This window comes from Pinus tabuliformis, chromosome 6, assembly GCF_031772625.1.
Source record: "Pinus tabuliformis cultivar Carrire ecotype Pingquan chromosome 6, CPIR1, whole genome shotgun sequence".
Classification (NCBI taxonomy): Eukaryota; Viridiplantae; Streptophyta; class Pinopsida; order Pinales; family Pinaceae; genus Pinus; species Pinus tabuliformis.
The window spans coordinates 1,825,141,645-1,825,165,848 of NC_142292.1; positions in this window are offsets into that span (position 1 = coordinate 1,825,141,645).

Consider the following 24,204-nt stretch of genomic DNA (forward strand, 5'->3'; position numbering starts at 1 on the left):
GGCCGAACCAAATCTCTCTTTCAGCCAATCACCCCTACGCCATATTCCAAGCATGAATGTGGGATCATAAGGGTTAAACAAAAATATAACTAACAAGGCCTTTTTGTGGCCAAACCACCTCAACCCTCAAACACAGTGATCTCACCTATACAATCCAGAAATCACTAACATCAATTAGATTTGTCTCTACCTAAACTATCCAGGGCTCAAGAACTAGTAACTCAACCCACAGCCTCCAGGGAACTTGAGATATTTCAAGGCTCCAAAGAGTTTGTCCCAAACCCCATGTTCTAGGGAGTAGTAACTCAACCCAAAACCTTCAGGGAACCTATTGTAGCGGCTACAACCACCCTCCAAAATTTTCCTTCACTTCGTTTTGGAGTCCCCCTTCTCGAAATCATAGCAGTTATCCTGCACTGATCAAGTACTTGTGTTTATTTAATTTCATTTGTCTGTTAACATCTTATATTCATTCATTTGTCTCGTTGGTCAACCATGAGTTGACCCAGCACTTGGTTCAAATCTGATCCATTGGCTCTCAGGAAAATTGCGCAATCCTGAAGGCGGTATGTCTTCCCCTTAGAAATTTCATAGAGAAGCCCAACAACTACCCTGCACTAAGAAATTGCATAGAGCAGGCCATCTAACCTTGCTTTGGAAATTGCGCAGAGCAGCCAGCTGACACAACTCTCCAAAATTGCGTAGAGCAGGCTAGCCTGCACTGCTCTTCATAAATGCACAGAGCAGTCGAGTCTAGTTGCACTGTTATTTGAAAATGCGCAGAGCAGGACAACATCAATGCTCTGGAAAATTGCACAGAGTTGGCCAACCAGCCAAGGCCACTTAGCCCAGAAACAATGCAAAAGGTTTCCCTTAGTGACTGTCCATCGCAGGTGTCGACAGGTTGCCCAATTCCATCTAGAACTGTGTAATCCTTCCTTGCATGTTGGGCAGATTTTCTGGAAAAAGAAAAAAACAAAAGGCACAAAATAATCCCTAGATTTTAGGGATCTAGTTTTAGCAATAGGAGTTACATGCAAAATCATCTTTAGAAACTCCTCACCAAGTGTCGCTTTTTCCTATATTTCTGGCATGCGCATCATAAACCCTAATTTTGCCAAATCTACTTAAACGATGCCTCAGAGCTCATTCTTAACATTTGATCTTGGAGCTCATTCATGAGGCATCTAGGAACCTTCGGCAGAGTCGACGCAACATTTCCAGGTAAGTTTTTCTTTTCATGCCTTTTGCCTCTTTTTCTGTGGCTTTTATTTTTCGGCTTGTATGAGTATTATTTACTCAGTTTTATTGAACGACCACTTGCATTTCCATGTGTTTTATCTTGTAGAAGTGTTGTTTCAAGTTTTTCATTACCTTTCCTTAGTGTCACATGCATAACATTTTTTCTACACTGACAGTGATCGTTCGATGACTCTCTTCATGAGCTTCTTGGTTTTTTCGTTTGACTGATTTCCGCACTTGCTTGAATTGCGTGAATGTCTATTCACTCAAATCTACACCAATGTTTCACACGCACTCAATCCTTCTCATTTTCAGGTTGCCATTGGGCAGATCCAGACTGTCTTAGCCCAGATCTTGTATCTCCAAGCATGCTCTATGCATTCCTGGTAGCCAAGGCTCTCCCTTGCCTTCAGGAATTACGTAGAGGCTGCCCACACTAGCTGCCAGCTATGTTCTGCACAATCCTAGGAGGTAGTGCCCAGTCCTGCCCACTGGAACTGAGCAATGTGTAGTTCTAGCCAGCAACCCAACCTGATTTTTCTGCGCATTGTGCAGTTTCAGTTAGTAGTCAACCTCACTGGACTATGCATTACGCAGTTCCAGTCAACAGTTAGCTTCACTAGCAGCTGAGACTACGTAATGTGCAGTTCAAGTTGATAATATCCCAACCTCCCAAAGTCAATGCTGTGTAATTTTTCCCAGCAATCACCAATTTTTTGTGTAGGTTTTAACCCCATACAGAAATTACCTGCATACGAATTCTAAAACACAAAAAATAAACAATGCGAGAGAATAACACATAAGACACATATACACAAATATTTTCCCCTAGATCACAAAACCAGGACTACCAGATTGATTTTTCATTATGTTCCTTTCAATGTTATAATACATATTTATACATGCCGAAGCGTCCAATACCATGGACTGAAAACCATCACGTCCAAAACCATGGACCGAAAACCATCGCGTCCAAAACCATGTGCAAAAACCATGCACAAAACCATAGGTAGGTCCGCCCAACCTAATATAGGGTCTAAAAAAAATTCCCCAGGGCACTACCCCCAACCTCATAGAGGGGGGCTAACCACCCCCCTGAAACCCCCCGTACAAGGGCAGCTGCCGCCACTGCTGCACAGTCGATACAACGAAGGGGGGGCTCTGGCCCCTCTTTGATCGTGGGCTAGTCGTGGAAAGAATATAACACAACCCAACATTCTCCCACTTGTTGTTTTCTTTCCACAGGGGGCCATAGGAGAGCTTTGTCATTTATTGAACCCTACAATGCCCATTTTTTCTCTACATCAAGAGGAATTCTCAAAGCTCACAGATTTTGTCAATGCATTTGTAGTATTCTTCAAAGTGTCCACCTTTACCAGCAACACCTTTTTGTCTTCTATCATATCCCTCACAAAGTGATACTGAACATCATTGTGTTTTGTCTTTGAATGATAAGTAGGGTTCTTTGCCAAGAAAATTGAACTTTGGCTATCACAGTCTATCCTTATAACTCCCTATACTAACCCCATACTTGAACACAATCTCTGCAACCAAACTGCTTCCTTGCTTGCGTGAGTGGCTGCCATGTATTCTGCCTCTGTAGTTGATAATGCAACTACAGATTGTTTCTTACTCATCCAACTAAATGTACCTCCAAATAGGTTAAACACATACCCACTTATAGATCTTCTCTGATCCAGATCTCCAACCCAATATGCATCAACAAAACCACAAATATCCAACACTATTTCCAATCCCGGTCTTCCTTGGTAGCACAAACCATAATCACTAGTGCCATGCAAATACCTGAAAACTCACTTCACTGCTATCCAATGCTCCTTTCCTGGTTTTGATATGAACCTGCTCAATATTTCCACTGCATGTGCAATGTCTATTCTAGTACAAACCATTGCATACATTAGGCTATTGACTACACTTGCATATGGAACACGGGACATGTCCTCTTCCTCTTCTTGTGTCTTGGGACACTATTCAGCAGATAACTTCACACCTACAGGAATAGGAACCTTCACCGGTTTACAATCCTGCATATTAAACCTTTGTAGTATTGTCTCGACATACTTCCTCTGGGTTAACTAGAGCTTCCTATTTGCTTGATCTCTTTTAATTTCCATGCCCAAAATATAGTTTGCAGCACCAAGATCTTTCATGTCGAATTTGGAGGACAATTGGGTCTTCATATCTTGGATAATTTCTTTGTCATTTCCAACCAGTAACATATCATCCACATACAAGACTAGATAAATAACACGGACACTACTTAATTTAAAATACACACAGTGATCTGCTTTGCTTCTGGTGAAGCCAAGTCATCGTATAAATGTATCAAATTTCTGATACCACATCCTTGGTGACTGTTTTAACCCATACAGAGACTTCTTTAACTTGCATACCGTTTCTTTCTTACCCTTCACCAGAAAGCCTTCAGGTTGCTTCATGTAGATCTCCTCTTCCATATCCCCATGAAGAAATGTTGTCTTCACATCCATCTGTTCTACCTCAAAATCAAAAGCAGTAGCAATAGATAAAAGTAATCTAATAGAAGCTACCTTGGCAATAGGAGAAAGAATATCACCAAAATCAATTCCCGACACCTGGGAATAACCTTTTGCTACCAACCGAGCTTTGTATTTCTCCACCTTTCATTTTGCATTTGTCTTCTTCTTGAACACCCATTTGCTACCAATGGGTTTCCTTCCAGCCGGCAACTCCACTAGATCCCAAGTCTCATTTTTGTGCAAAGATGCCATTTCATCAACCATGGTCTCTTTCCAGAGTTTTCCATCCTCTGAATCTACTGCTTCCTTCACAGTTCTGGGATCATCATCAGTAATAGATAAAGAAAAATTTGAACAAAAAGCAAATGGACTATACCGTTCTAGCTGCCTTCTTTCTTGAACTGATCTTCTCACACCCAAAGTTTGTGGCTCTTCATCTTCTGATTCCTCTTCTGTTGTAGAGTCTGATTCTTCCTCCTTAAGCTCAAACTCTATCTTCTCAGTTTCCTTTGATGGGACTTCATGTTTAATAATATATTTCACCTCTCTGAACACCACATCTCGGTTGTACACAACCTTCCTTGTTACTGGGTTCCAATTCTTTTAACCCTTTAAACCATCCTTATACCCAATAAAGATGCACTTTTTAGATTTACTCTCCAACTTGGTTCTTTTCTCCTTTGGAACATGTACATATGCATCACATCTAAATACCCTCAAATGTGAAAGAGAGGGTTTCTTACCAGTCCATACCTCTTGTGGAGTCTTATCCTCCAACATTGATGAAGGTGATCTATTGACTAGGTAACATGTTTTCTCCACTGTCTTTGCCCAGAATTCCTATCCTATCCTGGCACCACTGAGCATGCTTCTTTCCCTTTCCATCAATGTCTTATTCATTCTTTCTGCAACTCCATTTTTCTCAGGTATATATCGAGTAGTCTTCTGTCGTGCTATACCACACTACTTACAGAATTCTTCAAATTCCTTACTGCAAAACTCTCCACCGTTATCTGTCCTCAACACCTTTATCTTATTCTCTATATGGTTTTCCACCAAAGCCTTAAATTCTTTAAACCTGTCAAAGACTTCATATTTCTTATTAAGGAAATATATCCATGTATTCCTTGAGAAGTCATCTATAAATGATACATAGTACACAGACTTACCCATTGATGGAACCTTCACAGATCCAAACACATCACTGTGCATAAGCTCTAATATATGTTTTTCCCTCTTACCACCATAGGGGAAACTCACCCGATTCTGCTTCCCATATACACAATTTTCACATAAATAAAAATCCAGAGAGTTATTACTCATACCTTCTACCATACCTTTACCATGAAGTATTCAAAGGCCCTTCTCTCCAATATGTCCAACCCTTTGATGCCACAACATGGTCTTCTCTCCAGAGACCACTAGACTTTTTGCTCCACTTTTAGGAACCATAGAACTGTTGCACCCATCAACAATAGTGCTACCTTGCAGTTTGTACAGAGTTCAAATCCAAACTCCCCGCATCAATACCAGTTCTCCTCGAACCATCTTGTAGGTATCCTTCTCGAACATTGTTTTACACCTGCATCATCGAGCTTGCTTACGAAAATAAGATTTCTAGCTAATGCAGGAATATGCAGAACACCCATAAGTTTTCTAACCCTTCCACCTTGCAACTTCAACTTTACTTTTCCACAACCAACGATTCTAGCCTTCCTATCATCCCCCAAGAAGACATCACTAACATCATATTCCTCATACTTGCAAAACCACTCTCTATGGGGAGTGAAGTGAAAGGATGCACCCGATTCAATCAACCATGCCTCATGATCTACATGTGTATTTGAAGAAGCCAAGTACACATCCCCACCTTCATCTAAGGTGGTTTTTGTCTCTGCAGAAGGAGCATCATCAGATCTCTTTCCTTCTTCAAGAGCTTTAGATTTACAGTCCCTTTTGTAGTTCCCTTCCTTTCCGCATTTCCAGCGCACCACCTTTACAGGTTTTCCTATAGATTTAGATCTCCCGCTCGATGTCTTATTTTTGTTTCTGTTCTAGGATCATCCTCGTATAGACAAGGCATCACCATTTTGGCTCTCCATATTTTTCCGTCTCATCTCCTCTGTCAGCAAGGATGAGACTATTTCATCAAACTGCAAGGCAGTTTCATTGCTACCTATTGCAATAACTAGACTATCCCATGAATCTGGTAGAGAGCACAACAAACTGATGCACTTATCTTCATCTGAAATTTTAATATCAACAGATAATAACTGACTTACCAAAATATTAAATGCATTTAGATGTCCTATCACTGAGTCTCCATCTTTCATCCTCAGGTTATACATCTTTTTCCGTAGGAACAGTTTATTCACCAAAGACTTAGATTGGTACAAAGTCCCTAACTTGTCCCACAAATCCTTCGCTGTAGCTTCCCCTGATACATTTAGCAATACTGAAGATGAGACACACAATCGTATTGTTCTCTTAGCCTTCTGATCCAACTTCTTCCATTCTTCATCGGACACTCTCATTGGTTTAGTACCCGGATCTACTGTGATCCACTGATCTTTATCCACCAACAGATCCTCCATCTTGAGCTTCCATAAGTCAAAACTCTGACCATTAAATTTCTCAATCTCAATCTTTCCATTGCTCGCCATCTTCTCTCACCACTAGAATCGATCCTGCAGATCTCCCATTGAACAGGGTCTACCATAGGCCCAAGCAAAACCCTTCAACAACAAAGGCGTCCCCTTGAAGCCAAAACAACTTCGATACCAAATGTAGGTTTTAACCCTGTATAGAAATTACCTGCATACGAATTCTAAAACACATAAAATAAAAAATGTGAGAGAATAACCCATAAAACACATATACATAGAAATTTTCCCCTGGATCCGAAAACTGGGCCTACCAGATTGATTTTTCATTATGTTCCTTTCAATGTTACAATAAATATTTATACATGCCGAAGCATCCAATACCATGGACCGAAAACCATCGCGTCCAAAACCATGGACCGAAAACCATCACGTCCAAAACCATGTGCGAAAACCATGCAAAAAACCATGGGTAGGCCCACCCAACCTAATATAACGTCCAAAAAACATTTCCCCAGGGTGCTGCCCCAGATCCCGTAGAGGGGAGCTTCCTGCCCCCGTCAAAACCCCCTGTGACTCAAGAAGAATTACCAATTCTTCGTCATCTTCACATGTCATTTGTATGGCCAAAGGAGTACGGAGACCTTCCCATAGAGTTGGGTTGCTATGTTGGATCAGCTGGCAAGTGAAGGAAACCCTTTCAAATGGTTTGACATGTTGGCTCTTGAGATGAAAGTGCATGTATCCAATACTTGGAGTCTTCCCAAGGATCTACAAGCAAGACTCTTCATGTCTGCTTACCTGCTCGATGCAATTTGTGCCCGCCAACAGTTTCCTGGCATGGGTTGGGCATGAACACCTTCAGAGAATGTTGTGAATATATATTGCAAGTTACTCTCAGACTGTAGCTACCAAGGAGTCATGGCTAGACTATCTGACCACTTCATTGCCTCGATGTACACGATGATCTTTGAACAAGATCCTCCTTGCGTGTCCCAGGAAACGATGGAGGTGTTGTTGAACTTTGTAGATTGATACACCTCACCCAATGGAACCTTCATCAGGATGTACATCATAGAGAAGGCTTTGCATGTGTTGCCAAGTTTTTCCATGGAAAATTTGGTCATGCAGGAGTTTGGATACCACATCTCGATAGGGTTATCAGCTACACTGCACAGGAAGAAGAAAGCAACATGACCTATGCTTCCTTTACGAATTGGGTTTTACATGATCCAGAGTTTGAAAGAAGAAGGCAACATGACCTATGCTTCCTTTATGAATTAGGTTTTACATGATCTGGAGTTTGAAAGAAGAAGATGGCGAGGTCAATGACTTTAAGAAGTTTAAGTTTGGCACTAAGAGTTTCAATCTGTACAATTCACATGAATTATGCAAGGAAAACTGTGCAAGAGTGTACTATTCTGGATCCACGGGGTGTGTCATTGGATAGAGGAAGACCCATGGAGATATTTTTATAGCATCTCTACGCTCAATGAACTAGTCAGTATGGCAGTAGAGTGGCTAGCAACACTCAAGGTAGTAGCACCACACGGAGCTGCAACAACAACAGCAACAAGCAGCAAACCTGTGCAAGACAAAGGAAAGAGGAAGATTGTCAAAAGCACAAAGACGGAGCAAACCTACAAGTTTAAGGAAGACCCACTTGTGGATAAAGTAGCTTTGGAGATAGATACAAAGAGGTGAAAACACGACACAAGAATAATGCAAAGAAAGAGGGAGAAGCAAAGACTGGAAGAAGCAGAGAGGAAGTTGCAAGAAGTACAAAAGAAGATCAAAGAAGAACAATAGATGCGTAGAAGAGAGAAGGAAGTGCAAAATGAATAGGAATAGGAACGGGAGGAAGTGCAAGGCACACAAAAAACACAAACCATGTTGATACAGGTTGAAGACTTTGAACCAGCAGTAGATGAGGAACAAGATGAGCAACAACAGGAACAAGAACTTGCTCCGCAAGATGAACTGATAGGGGAATAGATGGAAATGGAGATGGAGTAGCCGGAACAGGATCATGACACCAACCTCATGCCAAAAGAAACTGAGGTCACCCCAGACGCTTCACTAGCTCCAACAATAGAGAAAGTCTCGAGTGAACAAGGGGATGCCATTATCCTTAAGGATAATCTGAGAACAGATCTGTACAACATAGCGTTTGATGAATCACAACACAGAGTTGTACAAGAACGTAGAATGTGCACCCTAGATGAGCATGCATCATTTGCGCAATTTGAAGAATAGGTGATTGTGTCAGATGTACGAAGACATCCAGCTGCCTTGGCGGATGGTACAAAGGCTTATGTTGAAGCCACGAGCTCTACTGTGAATTTCTTGATAGCAGAAAACGAGCGCATGGCTAAGGAGTTGCAAGCAACTAGGCAGAGAGAGGAACAATCAACAGGATCCACCAGAGAGGAGATGAAGAAAGACATACTTGCTAAAGTTTCAGCCCTTGAGACAGTCATGTGGAGATTGTATAACAGGCTCATCATCATGCATAAGGTAGTTGTCCATCTACATAGTCATTAGCAACGTTGCATCAAGTCACAGATATACATGTCGTAGTTGATCATGTATAGACATGGACAATGAAGTACAAGGGAGCCCCACTTCACTTGCACAAGATGATGAAGCCACAAGTAGAATTGGACAAATCAAGTACCTAGAGTCTGATTCAGAACTATGAGGAAATCCCCCCTCTTATCACCAGTGTGGAGAATTCGTACTCATGGTTGTTCATAAGTTTGGATGTGATGGTGAGAAAGTACGGCACACCATCAATTGGTATGCCCATCAAGGCCAAAGAGAAGAACCAAGTCAAATTGGAGCTTGACATGTACTTTGATCAGTTGATGCTCATGACCACTAGCGTAGATTTGCAAGTTAGTGCATATAAAATTCGAATGTACATCGTCGGTCTGACCTTGCTCAAGACTAAGTTGCACATGTTACAGGACAAGTTGGACAGAGGTTACAAGTCAGTATACTCAGAAGAAATGGAGGCAAGAGTTTAGTTCCAGAAATACATCACCAAGGAGTATGCGGACACCATTTTTCACTATCAAGCACGACATCAGTTCGTCACTGAGGATCACGGAGAGAAGGTTGATGAGCTAGTCTTTCCACAACTGTCTGAGTCTTAGTGTTGTCTTATCTAGCTGACTCAAGCCATTTTTGTCCCACATGGGTATATGTGGAAAATGTATCATTTTTGTAAATGTGATGTAAAGTGAAATTCCAAGTTTCATTAGTGGAATGCAAACAATCATATGTAATGTAAAGAGTTATGCAATGAAGTTGAAGAGTAATGAGGGTAGTCCAAGAGTCACAAAGGGGAATGTCAAGGGTCACCCCACCCTTTGTTATAAATAGAAAATCATAACTCATAGAAAGGGTTTTTGGGAGCCAAGATTTTGCTAGGCATTCCTTAAAGAGCGCTTGGAGAGTATTGTGACAAGCCTTGGCTTCCCCATAGTGAAAAGCGAGTACGTCTCTTTGGAGGAGCAGGAAGTGTTAACTGTAACATTCCACTATTGGGGCTAGTGGCTGTCATGGTTGTATGTATGGATGGAACTTTCACTTTATATAATATAACAGAGCTAACACATTTCATGCATGTGTTTTATTGTAGTTCGACTATTCTAGTTACTTTAACAATGTATATAGTTTTAACTTATGCATTTATGTATGGACTATTTCGTATTTGATTGTATGAATCTTATTGAGATGTTTGTTGGTTTAACTGATCACTTTGGATTATCAAGTATTCTTCTTTCCAGTTTGTGATGTCATTCAACTTGTGTGTTCCTTTTAGGTTGCGTACTATTACAGGCTTCTAAGGGGCACACTTCCTTTTCCCCCTCTTTGTGTTAGAACCTCTACATGCATCTCTCTTGACTCATTGCAAGGTCACATACTTGCTTCTGACAAGGATATCTTGCTTATCTCTGCGCACTATCGCAGTTAAGGCATAGATTTACTACCCACTACTAAGACTCCTACTCCAAAAGGTATGAGGTCTAGTTGGGACTTCGTACTAGGGAGATCCCCTTACATGTTGGCATGTCCAACAACATCAACAGAACCCAAGTTTTTTCAGGTCTCTAGTGAATTTGTTCCAACCCATAGCCACAGAAAACCTAAGAACTAATCAGAAAAACTAAATGGGGAACCGAATACACCATGGCTATCTAGGAAATGGCAAGGAAAGGATGAAACCATTATCAATCTATGTAAATCTCCATGCCAATGACAACATCTAACCAAGGAACCTATTGAAGCTCTAAAAATCGGGTCTACAACAAGGCGGATACCCACCCGGTCTGGACCTTGGTTAGCAGCGCCTTTGCCGTTTGGTGTAGTGGGTCTGAGTGGGGATATGGGACCAGTTTCCAAATTTATGTGTGTGTGTGTGTTGAGAATTGATATTTCCTTTCTAATAACTTGTAAGTAAAATGATTTTATTCTAAGTCTAATTTAACGACATGCAATTGTATTCTAATAAACAGAAATATCTAATTCTAAAAATACCCCAGGATTTGATCTTTCAATTATGCGATCTAAAATAGTTTCTACAACAATTGCTAATAAAGATCATTCAATCGCTATAAGAAAAGAATTCAATAGAGATGAACTGTTTTGTATAAAAGGTTAGCCGAATAGTTGTGAAAAACATATCACATAATAAGTCACTCATATATTAAGCATAAATAAATGGCCATCACCGTACAAAAGTGCCAAATGATAAATCAAGCATTTAAGCACTCATACATAAATAACTGAACATGAATATCACCATAACACATAAGCAAAATTTGTTAAGAGATAAAAGTACCATTTATAACGAGTCCTACTCATGAGTTCTAGCAATAATGATCTATCTCTTCTTAATCCAACATCTACTAAGAGTACAACAGTGCAACATCAGTAGTAGATATTAAATGCAGATATCAATAAATCTTGTTCCATTCATTCATCAAAACCTCCTTGGAGGGTGCAAAAGTGCATGTTCTGAGGACAAGTTTTTGATAAATTTCAGGACCCTTCTCTAAATGCATGAGAAGATTTTAAATACTACTAGCTAAACCTAAAAATAGTTTATTACAAAAATATAGGAGGCGGTTTAAACGATCATCCTCACTTTAGGAAAAAATAAAGCAAAACTAAAACTAAAACTAAAACTAAAACTGACAACTAACTATCTATGTATCTGTTCCTTGTAGTTGCAAGCATTCAACATTTGCTTGAGGAGAGTTGGCTGGTCGAATTTTGACTTTAGCTGTCATGCGAAAACAGAATCGGCAAGAGCTGGCACCATCTTCTCGGCAGAATTAATGATACATTTGAGAGTCATGCACTGGCTGTGTGGTTTTACCAAGTACGTCCAGTAAGAATCCCAATTCAACTTGGTTAACCTTTTGATGGACTCTACTTTTTCTTGAGCCTTCTGTCTCCAGCTTGTCTGTAGATGTTGTACATTTGGTAGATATTTACATACCGCTTGAAGATAAATACCACTAGTTTTTGAGTTCAAGTTTTACCTTCTGCCTTTAGCACTTTTTCCTACAAATTTCCGAGCTTATAGGCGACTGAACAATTAGAGGCTTTCCATTTTAAGAGGTTTTGCCTAGCGATGCGGGATTAGTGCTAGGCGCTAATCGTGCATTAGAAACTGCCTCGGTTTCTTGATCCGAGCTTCCCTGATGCTATTTTTTGCCTCTTGTGCTCCTTTTGATATAAACCTTAAATTTTGTGGAAAGAATGACTTCATACATTCTTGGCTCTGAGTCTTAAACTGTCTATTCGTGATATCAACACTATCCTGTACCCATTTGACCATGTCCATGTATGGAAGAATTTTGGGCGTTGCCGCTATCCGGTGCAAGAAAGAACATGCTAGTTCTGTAATAGAGGCCTTAGATGATCCGTGTGAGCCAACAGTAGCTATAACCTCCATTATTCTGGTGTTTTCTTCCTCGAGTAGACTGTACATGCCTTCCGAAGTAGTAATATCAACATCTTTGTTACAGATGGTGTCTGTGTATAAGGGCATCATCTCTTTATCTTCAGAACTCGGAGCTTTACGTTCTTTCCCATAATATTCTGAACACTGCTATGTACACTTCTCTGCTTTTCACTCATGCAGTTTACAAATGAGGCAAGAATAATGATAAGAAAAAGGTGATAGGAAAGCTTTAAATGCCGAAAACATATAAAATATATCACCTTGCGTTAAATGGCTCCTCGATCAAATAAAAACCATATTTCATTAATGATTACCAACTAACTCATTGAAGTCACATTAACACGCATAACTGGGAAATTGTTTGTGGAAAAGATTTTTCGAACTACGAGCCCTGCAGATCTGCAATAAGGCGATTTTGTGATTTTCTTCCCAATATCGCAAATTCATTGCATGTGGCAATCATCCGTTATAATGTGTTTTCTGCGAAATGCGATTTGCAAGATGTGCCATCACATATCAGCGGTTTGAGGCATTTAAGCTTAAGTGATATTTGAGGCATGCGATGCGATGAGGGTCTTTTGATGCATGATTTCGCATCGCGATTTCGCAATCTTAGGATTCCGCTTGTAGGAAGGCATCCATTACCTTTTTGCGACGCGACTCTTTTTATTTAAGAGAATGGTTTTGTTTGAACTTATCATAAAACTCAAGTCTTTTTGGGATTTTTGGGTATTCTCCTAGGTTTTATGATAGTAAGATTTATTCAAAAAGGAAATACAAGTCCTAATTTATTTTTTTGAATTGTATGGATAAGGGTCCCCATTTATTTAGTATTAGTAGTAAAACTAAATAAGAAGGGGGGTTCTTGGTGGCCACAACAATTGGCAATTCACTTGGAAGAACCAGTTATCTCTGCTTTTCTTTTGAATTTTCTAAAATTCCAAAATAGAAAATTTTCTAGAAAATCAAACTTTATTATAGAAAGATAATGTACACCATGCTTTCAGCTGTCAATGATAGTTTGTTTCTTCTATGTCAATTTTTTTTATTTACTTTCTAGAGCTAGTCATTGTATTTACATCAACCACTACTTGGTTTATAAAGATAAAAACAAAGGCTTCTCTGTAAATTAGTTTTAAATATGCTCATTTGTCGTAGGTAGAGCCTCTGCTGCCAGCAGGCGTTTATAGCCTCGATAGGGTTACCTGTTACCTAGCAATGATCTTGTATCCTACTTAGAGAAATATACGATTTTCAAAGGGAAATCCATATTCACACTTATTGCTTTTATTTTCTTTTAATCCTTAAAGAACAATGCCTTGGTTTGGTAGCCAAATTATGACAGTGCCACTCACTTGATTTATAACTTTGCTGAACAAGCTGGCTCATGATGAGACCCCTTGTCTTTTGATTGCAACAATCTCGAGTCATTGCCCTGTTGTGGTATGCAATTTTGGCAAAGTCAGCAAGCTATAATATCTATGATCAAGATAAGTCGGCTTGTGATGAGACCTCTTATTCTTTAAGAAAGTGTATCGTTGGATTATTCCTTGAAGCTCGTAATTCTCTAGGTGGGGAGGAAGTCATTGTTTGCTTAAGAATGGCTCTGGACGACAATGGTAGAGTTTTTGGAAAGAGCCTTTCTACAGAGAATCTTCGTTTTGTTATTGATACTTTTCATTTGACTGATATAAAACAAATTCCAACTAAAGGTCATTTTTTATCAAAATTTACAAAGTTGAAACTAGTATCATTTTTAGGCTTATAGCCTTTTGACTGTATCTTTCAATAATAATGTTCAATTTTCTAAATCAGTCCTATTTATACAAGCGAAAAAACAAAATTTAAAAGAAATTCTAGTCTTTTTCGTGAATTCCAAATGTAACCATTTACAACTGGTTTTATTATCAAAATAAAGGAAAAAACTAATTTACAAAAATAGAAGAATGATCTCCTATGGAAAGTATTTTTTGAGGATTTGTCCATTAACAGGTAAAGATTCTCTTTTTCCTGTTAAATCCTGTAACATAAAGGTAGATGGACCTACGATTTCTACGATTTGGAAAGGGCCAAGCCACATTCGTTGAAACTTCGTATGTTTGCCCTTTTCCTCATGAGCCTTATCCCATTTTAAAACTAGATCCCCTATCTGAAAGTCTTTTCTGGATATCATGTTTGAGTCAAAAGAAGCTTTTACTAATGCTTGGTGATGCGCATGAGTTATTTTAGCTTGTTCTCTTTGCTCTTCTAGCTTAAGGATTTGCAGCTGCCTTAGTTGTAAGGAAGAAGTTGGTGTTTCGTCGATAAATTGAACTAAGGCCAATGAGGGAATCGCTAGATGAGTTGGAAGGACCACTTCTTTCCCATAAACCAAATTAAAGGGAGAAGTGCCAATGGAGGCTTTCTGCGTTATTCGGTTTGCCCATAGAGCGTATTTTAAAGATTTATGCCAATTCTTGTGAGTTTGATCAATGGTTTGATTAATGATTCTGATTAAGTTTTTATTTGTTGATTCAGCTAACCCGTTCCCTTGTAGATAATAATTAGTAGAGTATTTAAGCTTAAAACCTATTTTGAGCACAAATTCAGTCATAACATGCCAGAAAAATAGATGCATTATCAAACATTAATGAGGAGGGTAAACCAAACCTGGTGATTATGAACTGATCTATGAAATCAATGATGTGTTCGCCATTGGCTGTCTTGAGAGGAAATACTTCTACCCATTTAGTAAAATAATCTGTAGCTGTAAGGATATATCTATGCTGTTTAGAAGAGTGAGGAATGATCTCACCTATTATATCCAAACCCCATTGATGAAAAGGTTGATCAATATTGATTGGTTGCAAAGGCAATGAGGGTTTTTTTTGTCTTCCAGTAGCAGTTTGACAAACTCGACATTTCCTCATGTAGCTATGCGCATCTTTAAATAGTGTAGGCCAATAGTATCCTGCGTGCAAGATTTAATGTGTTGTAGTATCTCCAGCATAATGTCCACGTGCTGGTCCATCATGGAGTTCCTGCAACACTTTTTCAGCTTCAGCTTTCTCAAGACATCGAAGGAGAATAGAATCATAATTTATCCTAAAAAGTACATCGTTTATGAGTTGATATGGCTTAGCCTTCAACCTTAGAGCTCTTTTATTTGTATAATCTACGTTTGAAGGAGCATATCCATTCTTTAGATAAAATATGATATTAGTGTACAATGATTCAATATCGTTTAGGCTTACCTCATACATTTGTACTTCTGAAGACGGTATTTTGGAAATAAGCGATGCTCCAGCTAGCATTTTACAAAAACCTTGACCTTATATAATATTTGCTGGTTTAATCTCGATATCGTATTCTTGTAAAGCAGTAACCCAATTTGCTCTCTTTTCACCCACATCTTTCTATACTAAAAGATTTCTTATTGCTGGAAACGACACAATGATTTTTGTATGGGTTTTAAGTAAGAAGGGTCTGAAATGTTTGATCGCTTTGAAAATGGCGTAAGCTTGCTTCTCGACATCATAATCACTTAATTCGGCCCCTTGTAGATTTGAACTGAAAAAGGCAATTGGGGCTTCTGTCTTATCTTGATTTGCTTGAGTGAGTATCGCAGTATATGATCTATCAGAGGCAAATGTATATAAAATGAAAGGATCAGAGAAATTTGGAGTGGCTAAAGATGGGGCGTTAACAATTGCTTGTTTAATCAGATTGAATGCTTCATATTCGTCTTGGCCCCATTTAAAGATTTAATTATTTTTAATCATTGCTTGTAAGGGAGATGCAATTCTTTAAAAGTCGGGAACAAATATCTTTACAAAATTAATTTGGCCAAGGAAGAATTGCGTAGCTTTCTTGTTGCAAGGCAAGGGTATTTTGAAAATCTCCTTGATTCTGTCAGGATCAATATGGATTCCAGATTTTGAAACTATAAATCCAAGAAGTTTTCCTTCACTTAATGAAAAAAAAGGACTTTTTTGGATTAAGTGAATTTCCGTACCTTTGGCAATGTTGGAAGATTTGTTTCAAATCTCTAAGATGATCACCCCGTTTCTTGGAATATATAGTTATATCATCCAAGTAGATTACTACTGATTTGTTTACTAATCCCTTAAATGTGATGTTCATGGCCCTTTGAAATGTGGCGCTAGCGTTGATAAGACCGAAAGGCATCTTTTGATATGCATAAGTGCCCCATTTGGTTCTGAATGTGGTCTTTAATTGATCATCAGGGTGGACCAAAACTTGGTTGTAGCTAGAGAAACCATCCAAAAAGGACATTAATTCTGATCCTGTAACTACTTGTAATATTTGCTCCATGGGAGGCAAAGTAAAATTATCCTTTTGGCAGGCTTTGTTAAGATTTCGAAAGTCAATGCAAATTCTAATATCCCCGTTTTTCTTTCTAATGGGAACCATATTGGGAACCCATTTAGAATGTCGAACGTGAAAAATGATTTTGGCTTTCAATAACTTATTGAGCTCAGATTTGATCTGGTTTTCTAAATTAGGGTGGATTTTCCTCAGCTTTTGCTGGACAGGTTTTTCATCGTCTATCATTGGGATCGTATGCTGAATGATAGAAGTGTCGTAAGTCTTAAGTTCATCATAGTTCCAGGCAAAGACACTTTTGTATTGTTTCAAGAGACGAACGTATGTTAATCTTTCTTCAGGGGCCAGGCCAAGACCTAGATTGATATTCTGTGGCTTGGTATCAGTTCCTAGATTTACTAATTCATAGTTTAGAGCTAAACTTTGAAGTTTTGAATTGGTAGCTCTTTTGAATCGGTCTTTCAAATTGTATAAGTCTTCTAATTTGAATATTGATTTTGGCATAGCATTAATAGTTCTATCTTGTTGCAATTTTTTGTGATGTTGGTCTTCATCTATAATTTACTTATTGTAAGATCCCTCTGATGTGAGGAAGCTTATAATATCAAGATCATCGTTGAAAATTCTCCAATTGGTAATGTTATCAGGAATCGAGGGTCTAAAAATTAATTCAATTGAGAATCTATCTGGGCTAAAGTCTTCTGAGGGAATGAGCTTGGAAGCTACGTTTGCTAAGAGATCAGCACTAGCATTTTGGAGTCTGGGAATTGATGAAATATTGAATGCTATAAAATGTTCAGTCATATCTTGTACTAAAGATTGATAATGCTTTAAATGACCTGATAGACAATGTATAGTATTTTGTACCTGTCTAATTACAATCTCAGAATCTCCAAAAACTTGTAGATACCTGATATCTAGTCCGATTGCTTTGTACAATCCTTGGATTAAAGCCTCATATTCTGTAGTGTTATTGGTACAATCGAACTCGAGTCTCCAAGTTAACATAATTTTGTTTCCCTTTGGACTAACTAATATGCATCTTGCTCCTGCTCCCTTATTAGACATAGAACCATAAAAAAATAACTTCCAAAATAAAGATTTATTTATAGGACTATCTATGAGATTAACACATTTAGAACTATCTGTTTGAGAAAAGTTTTCTACTTGAGATAAAACAGAATGTTCTAAATAAGGCAAAGTATGAGCATTGAAATTTCCTACGAAAGAATCAATAGAATAGTTGCCAATTATATTGTTGCTATATGCTACAGGTTCATTTTCTCTTTCCAATTCTGTTACTATGTATTTTTTATGCCTTTCTAGCTAAACCTTTATTTGATTTGGTTTGCCATTGTAAGGGAGCCACATATGCGACCAATCGGTTGCAAAATATCCATGAAGTTTTTCAGACCAATCCTTGCTGAGAATTAAGCCATAGAATTCTGGAATGTCTGTAACTAAAATATCGATAACTTGGCATACCTTTGGATTAGATGACAACCTTATGGTACCCTAATTTAGTTCTCTGATTACTTCAACTTGCGATCAGTCCAGCTGAACTATGCACACTGCAGATTTTTGGGGTTGAACGTTCAGCTTTGCACATATTGATTTAGGTAAGATATTGGATGAAGCTCCAGAATCAACTAAACAATTACGCAAATTTTTATTGAAAACTTCATAAGTAAGAAGAAATAGTGGAGTATGAGATCTTGACCTTCCTCCAATTAGAGCGATGTTGTTAGGATCAACTTTACTAGTCACAGTATTTGGAGGTCTTCCCATCTCATGGGAAGCTTGCGAGATTATAGCGGCAGGCAGAGGTGCAATTGGTATTGCGTGCAATTCTTTCAAAATGAGCTTTTTTTGATGTTTTAATTTGCTCAATTCATAAAAAGTAATGTTAGCCCTAGTCTTCTTCATGTCTTCTATGATATTATACTCCATCTCGTCAGAAACAATCAATGTTCTAGATGGAGTTTGTGAATCTATTTAGACTGGGCTTGTTTGAGTCGCTTTGGGTGACGTTTTCTTAGTTGCGACTTTATCCTTAGTCATTGAGCTTGCACTCTTCGGCTTAGGAGTAGGTAGAGGAGGATCGAGTTGATTTCTACTTCTAGTACTGACTGGTGATGCTTCTTGATCCTCTTCATCTGGGAGGATAAAATCCCACATTCCCTGCACTTATACAACTTCTTCTTCATCAGTAGGCTCTCTGCTGGAAATTTCCTCTTCTTCTTCCTCTGATTCAACATTAATAATAGAATTGGGAGGCTTTGAATCAGTTGAAGGATTTCTTCTATAAGGCTTGTAAGGATTTTTAGAAGAAGTCTCTGCTACTTGTTTCTTTAGGTCAACCATTTCGTTAGACACGGTTTTCAAAACTTTCTGCAATCCCTCTAAATCAAATGGGTCTTTGGACTATTTTTTCTTTGGATCTTCTTTAAAAGTAACCTTCTTAGATTTATGTTCATCAACAACGTTTTTATTTTCTAAGGCTATGATACGTTTCTCTACCGCTATTGCTTCCTTCTTATTGTCAGCTAAAGTTGTTTTGTTAGCTCTATCAACGAAGATTGCTATGTTCGATGGTAGAGCAAATATGTACCATTCACTTCAAACTTCTTCGCTAGGTTTGGAGGTGGTAGGAATTTTGTTCAAAAGTTTATTAAAACACGAGTTAAAATATTTGACAGGTTCCCTTGATTCAGCCCTAAGGTTAGACAGGTCATTGATTAGTGTCGCAGTGGACCTATCATCACCGAACTTAGTCAAGAATTGTTCTTGGAAAATATACCAACTAGTGATAGATCCGGATGATAATGAGAAATACCATGATCCAGTTGCTCCTTGCAAAGTGTAAGGAAAGAGCCGAACGACAACGTCTTCATTAGTAACCCCATTGAGATTTATGGATAACATAAAGTTGTTTATGTGTTCTTCTACTATCATACCTACTTCAGGATTAAACTTAGGCAGCCATTTTTTGGGATGGGCCGGTAATTGACTCAAGGGCGCAGGCATTAAGACTGCCCCTAGATTATTCCATGGATTTTGGGCCATCGTTGAGCTACTAACAGAGGAAAGCGCAGAAGATGATCCCTGCAGTTGGGAAGATGAGGATATTACAGTTGCAGATGATTGAGAAGGAGATATCGAAGTTCCAGTGGTTTGGCGGACGATAATTTGAAGTGGAGGAGTGGATGGTTGACTTTGCGGTGGAGAGGTTGAGATGGATGATGATGACGAAAATTTCTCACTATCAGACCTTTTAGGTGATTTCCTTGCTTTCTTCCTTGTAGGTATAGGTAATTCAGTTGGTTCGATACCAAACTTTTCACTCTGCAATCTGGTAAGGGGATGAGAAGGGTTATATTGTGAAGTCACACTACCTTGAGATTTTTAAAATTTTTGAGGAGATACTGAAAATCGTTGAAGTTTATGGATCAAAGATTCAACTTTAGGAGGTTCAATAGTAGATTTCTCTGAAATATTCGGGTTTGTGGCAGTGGTTGTTGTTCTATCGAATTCTTGCTCAAGATTTAAATTTACCATTTATAACAAGTCCTACTCATGAGTTCTAGCAATAATGATCTATCTCTTCTTAATCCAACATCTACTAAGAGTACAAAAGTGCAACATCAGTAGTAGATATCAAACATAGATATCAATAAATCCTGTTCCATTCATTCATCAAAACCTCCTCAGAGGGTGCAAAAGTGCATGTTCTGAGGACAACTTTTTAATAAATTTCAGGACCCTTCTCTAATTGCATGAGAAGTGTTTAAATACTACTAGCTAAACCTAAAAATAGTTTAGTACAAAAATATAGGAGGCGGTTTAAATGACTGTCCTCACTTTAGGAAAAATAAAGCAAAACTAAAACTAAAACTGACAACTAACTATCTATGTATCTGTTCCTTGTAGTCACAAGCGTTCAACATTTGCTTGAGGAGAGTTGGTTGGCCGACTTCTGACTTTAGCTGTCCTATGAAATCAGAATCGGCAAGAGTTGGCGCCATCTTCTCGGCAAAATTAATGATACATTTGAGAGTCATGCACTAGCTGTGTGGTTTTACCAAGTACGTCCAGTAAGAATCCCAATTCAACTTGGTTAGCCTTTTGATGGAATCTACTTTTTCTTGAGCCTTTTGTCTCTATCTTGTTTGTAGATGCTGTACATTTGGTAGATATTTACATACCACTTGAAGATAAATACCAATGGTTTTTGAGTTCAAGTTTTACCTTCCGCCTTTAGCACTTTTTCCTACAAATTTCTAAGCTTACAGGGGACTAAGCGATTAGAGGCTTTCCATTTTAAGAGGTTTTGCTTGGTGATGCACGATTAGCACTAGGCACTAATCGCGCATTCGAAACTTCCTCGGTTTCTTGATCTGGGCTTCCTTGATGTTATTTTTTGCCTCTTGTGCGCCTTTTGATATAGACCTTAAATTTTGTGGAAAGAACGACTTCGTATGTTCTTGGCTCTAAGTCTTAAACTATCTATTCATGATATCAGCACTATCCAGTACCCATTTGACCATGTATGGAAGAATTTTGGGCCTTGCCGCTATCCAGTGCAAGAAAGAACATGCTAGTTCTGTAATAGATGCCTCAGATGACCCGTGTGAGCCAATAGTAGTTGTAACCTCCATTATTTTTGGGTTTTCTTCCTCGAGTAGACTGTATATGCCTTCCCAAGTAGTAATACCAACATCTTTGTTACAGGTGGTGTTTGTGTATAAGGGTGTCATCTCTTTATCTTTAGAACTCAGAGCTTTACCCTTCTTTCCCATAATATTCTAAACACTACTATGTACACTTCTCTGCTTTTCACTCCTGTAGTTTACAAATGAAGCAAGAATAATGATAAGAAAAAGGTGATGGGAAAGCTTTAAATGTCGAAAACATATAAAATATATGACCCTACGTGAAATGGCTCCTCGATCAAATCAAAACCATATTTCATTAATGATTGCCAACTAACTCATCGAATTCACATTAACGCGCATAACTGGGCATTGGTTTGTAGATCTACGATAAGGTGATTTTGCGATTTGCTTCGCAATATCGCAAATTCGTTGCGTGTGGCAATCATCCGTTACAATGTGTTTTCTGTGAAATGCGATTTGCGAGATGCGCCATCGCATATCGGCGGTTTGAGGCATTTCAGCTTAAGTGATATTTGAGGCATGCGATGCGATGAGGGTCTTTTGATGTGTGATTTCACATCGCGATTTCACAATCTTAGGATTCCGCTTGTAGGAAGGCATCCATTACCTTTTTGCGATGTGACACTTTTTATTAAGGGAATGGTTTTGTTCGAACTTATCATAAAACTCAAGTCTTTTTGGGATTTTCGGGTATTCTCCTAGGTTTTATGATAGTAAGATTTATTCAAAAAGGAAATACAAGTCCTAATTTATTTTTTTGAATTTTATGGATAAGGGTCCCCACTTATTTAGTATTAGTAATAAAACTAAATAAGAAGGGGGGTTGTTGCTGGCCACAACAGAACCACATGCATATACCATGCATCTAAAAAGCAATAAGGAAATCACACATGCAACCTGTTACCTGTAAACTAATCTTGTTTTAGTTGTTGATCAAACTGTCTCCTTGGGCTCCATTGCTTTCCTTTACTTTCTTCCTCCAATCCAAGTAATTGCTAGAATTCTCTAGGGATGCTCCAAGAATTCTCTAAGTGTGGTGTAGGTAAATTCTCAGTGCGGACAAAAAAAATGTTGGAAATAATACTGAGAGGGGGGGGGGGTGAATGAGTATTATCTCATTCTTTTGCAAATCTTCCTTATTTGTTCTCTGAATTATTTATGCATGTCAGTACCATAAAATAATGAGCATGAACAAAGAAAACAGATAGTCACACCAAAGAACACAAGATGTAAGGTGGAAACCCAATGTGGGTGAAAACCACCTGCTGCAATATGTCTCTATCTTCTTTCAAATTAGAAACTTCTTTTACAATGGTTTTGTACTGGTGCAGTCCTTTACCAGTACGCAGGCTGCAACCTGCAGAGAGCTACAATTCTCTCTCGTTTTCTAGTCTCTCCTGGAAGGGAGCTACAACCCCCTACTTCTTTTCATAAAGCATCAAATGGTCACCAAGTACATATCAGTTACAGTCCACTACAGTTATCAGATCAGCAATAACAGAACTAACCCAGAACACCTTATCAACAGAGAAATTAAATCAACAGAACATCTTAATACAGAGACGCAACTTTCCCTTCTGTGACCTGCGTATAGACGCAGTTCACCTTCTGCTTTCCTGCGACCACCCGCAGAGATCCTTCTGCTGCGCTGCATGCCCACGCACTGTTCCTTCAACTGCTCTGCGTCCTGTTACTTCAGGGACGCACCCAAAAACACTATCGCGCTGCGTCCTGTTGCTGCAGGGACGCACCCAAAGACACTATCGCGCCGCGTCCTGTTGCTTCAGGGACGCACCTGAACCTTGGTCGCCCTGCATCCCCACGCAGATCTACAGTTACTGAACTGCGTCCCGGATGCACCTGAACTTCGTCTACCCTGCGTCCCCACGCAGGTATCCTCCTACTGCACTGCGTCCCGGCGCACTTACCTTTCACTGTACCTGCGTCCTTTCGGGTATGAATGATTTCAAGACTTTAAGTGTAACCCAAACAGTCAGATCTACAGATCTGATCTTGCGCCAAAGAGATCTCAGTCCTTCAGTAGATTCGCCTTTTAGATCTAGACCAGATCTCACCTCATAAGATATTCAACCAAAGACATGCCCAATCCAAATGATCTCCTTTGCTTTATATAGGCAAGCTCCTCCTCAAAACATGGAACAATACCACGAGCCGACACCATAATAACACAATACCGTCGGCTAGATACCAAGAGTAAAACACAAGAAACCCCCATGTGAGCTTTTCACTGCCTAGAAATGTGTGCACTGGGTGGACGCACCTCCTGAATAGCTGGCCAGCGTCCTGGGACGTGGTCCCTGCATGGTGTACCTGCGGGTACGCACCTTTTGAACTGATATCCTGCATCCTTCTTAATTTTTCATAAATTGAGAGCCTTGTCATGGGAGTTGCCATCAAGTACAACATATGTAACATATAGCCATACCAGAAAACATAATGCCAACAATCTCCCCCTTTGGACTTGATGGCAACCTTACAAACTTCAGCTTCATTCTCCCCCTTTGACATCAAGGGCAAAGGGGTATGCTCCCCCTAAGGTCATGCTCCCCCTGAAAGAACTAGATCTGTAACAAGGAACCATAATCCACCATGAGAGAGATAGAGACATATTGCAGCTATTTCCAAGATCTCCTTTTGTCCATCCTCCATAATGCCAACAATGCATTATATGCTCCCCCTGTACCATCTCCTGAGTCTATTCTGCTCCCCCTGAGCCTAAGCCAACCATGACTAAACCTGGGTCTATTCTGCTGCCCTTTCTTCATATACGCGACTTTGCAGCCTGTAACTCGCGTATATACGTGACTTGTCTTTATTATATCAGCGTATACAGGATG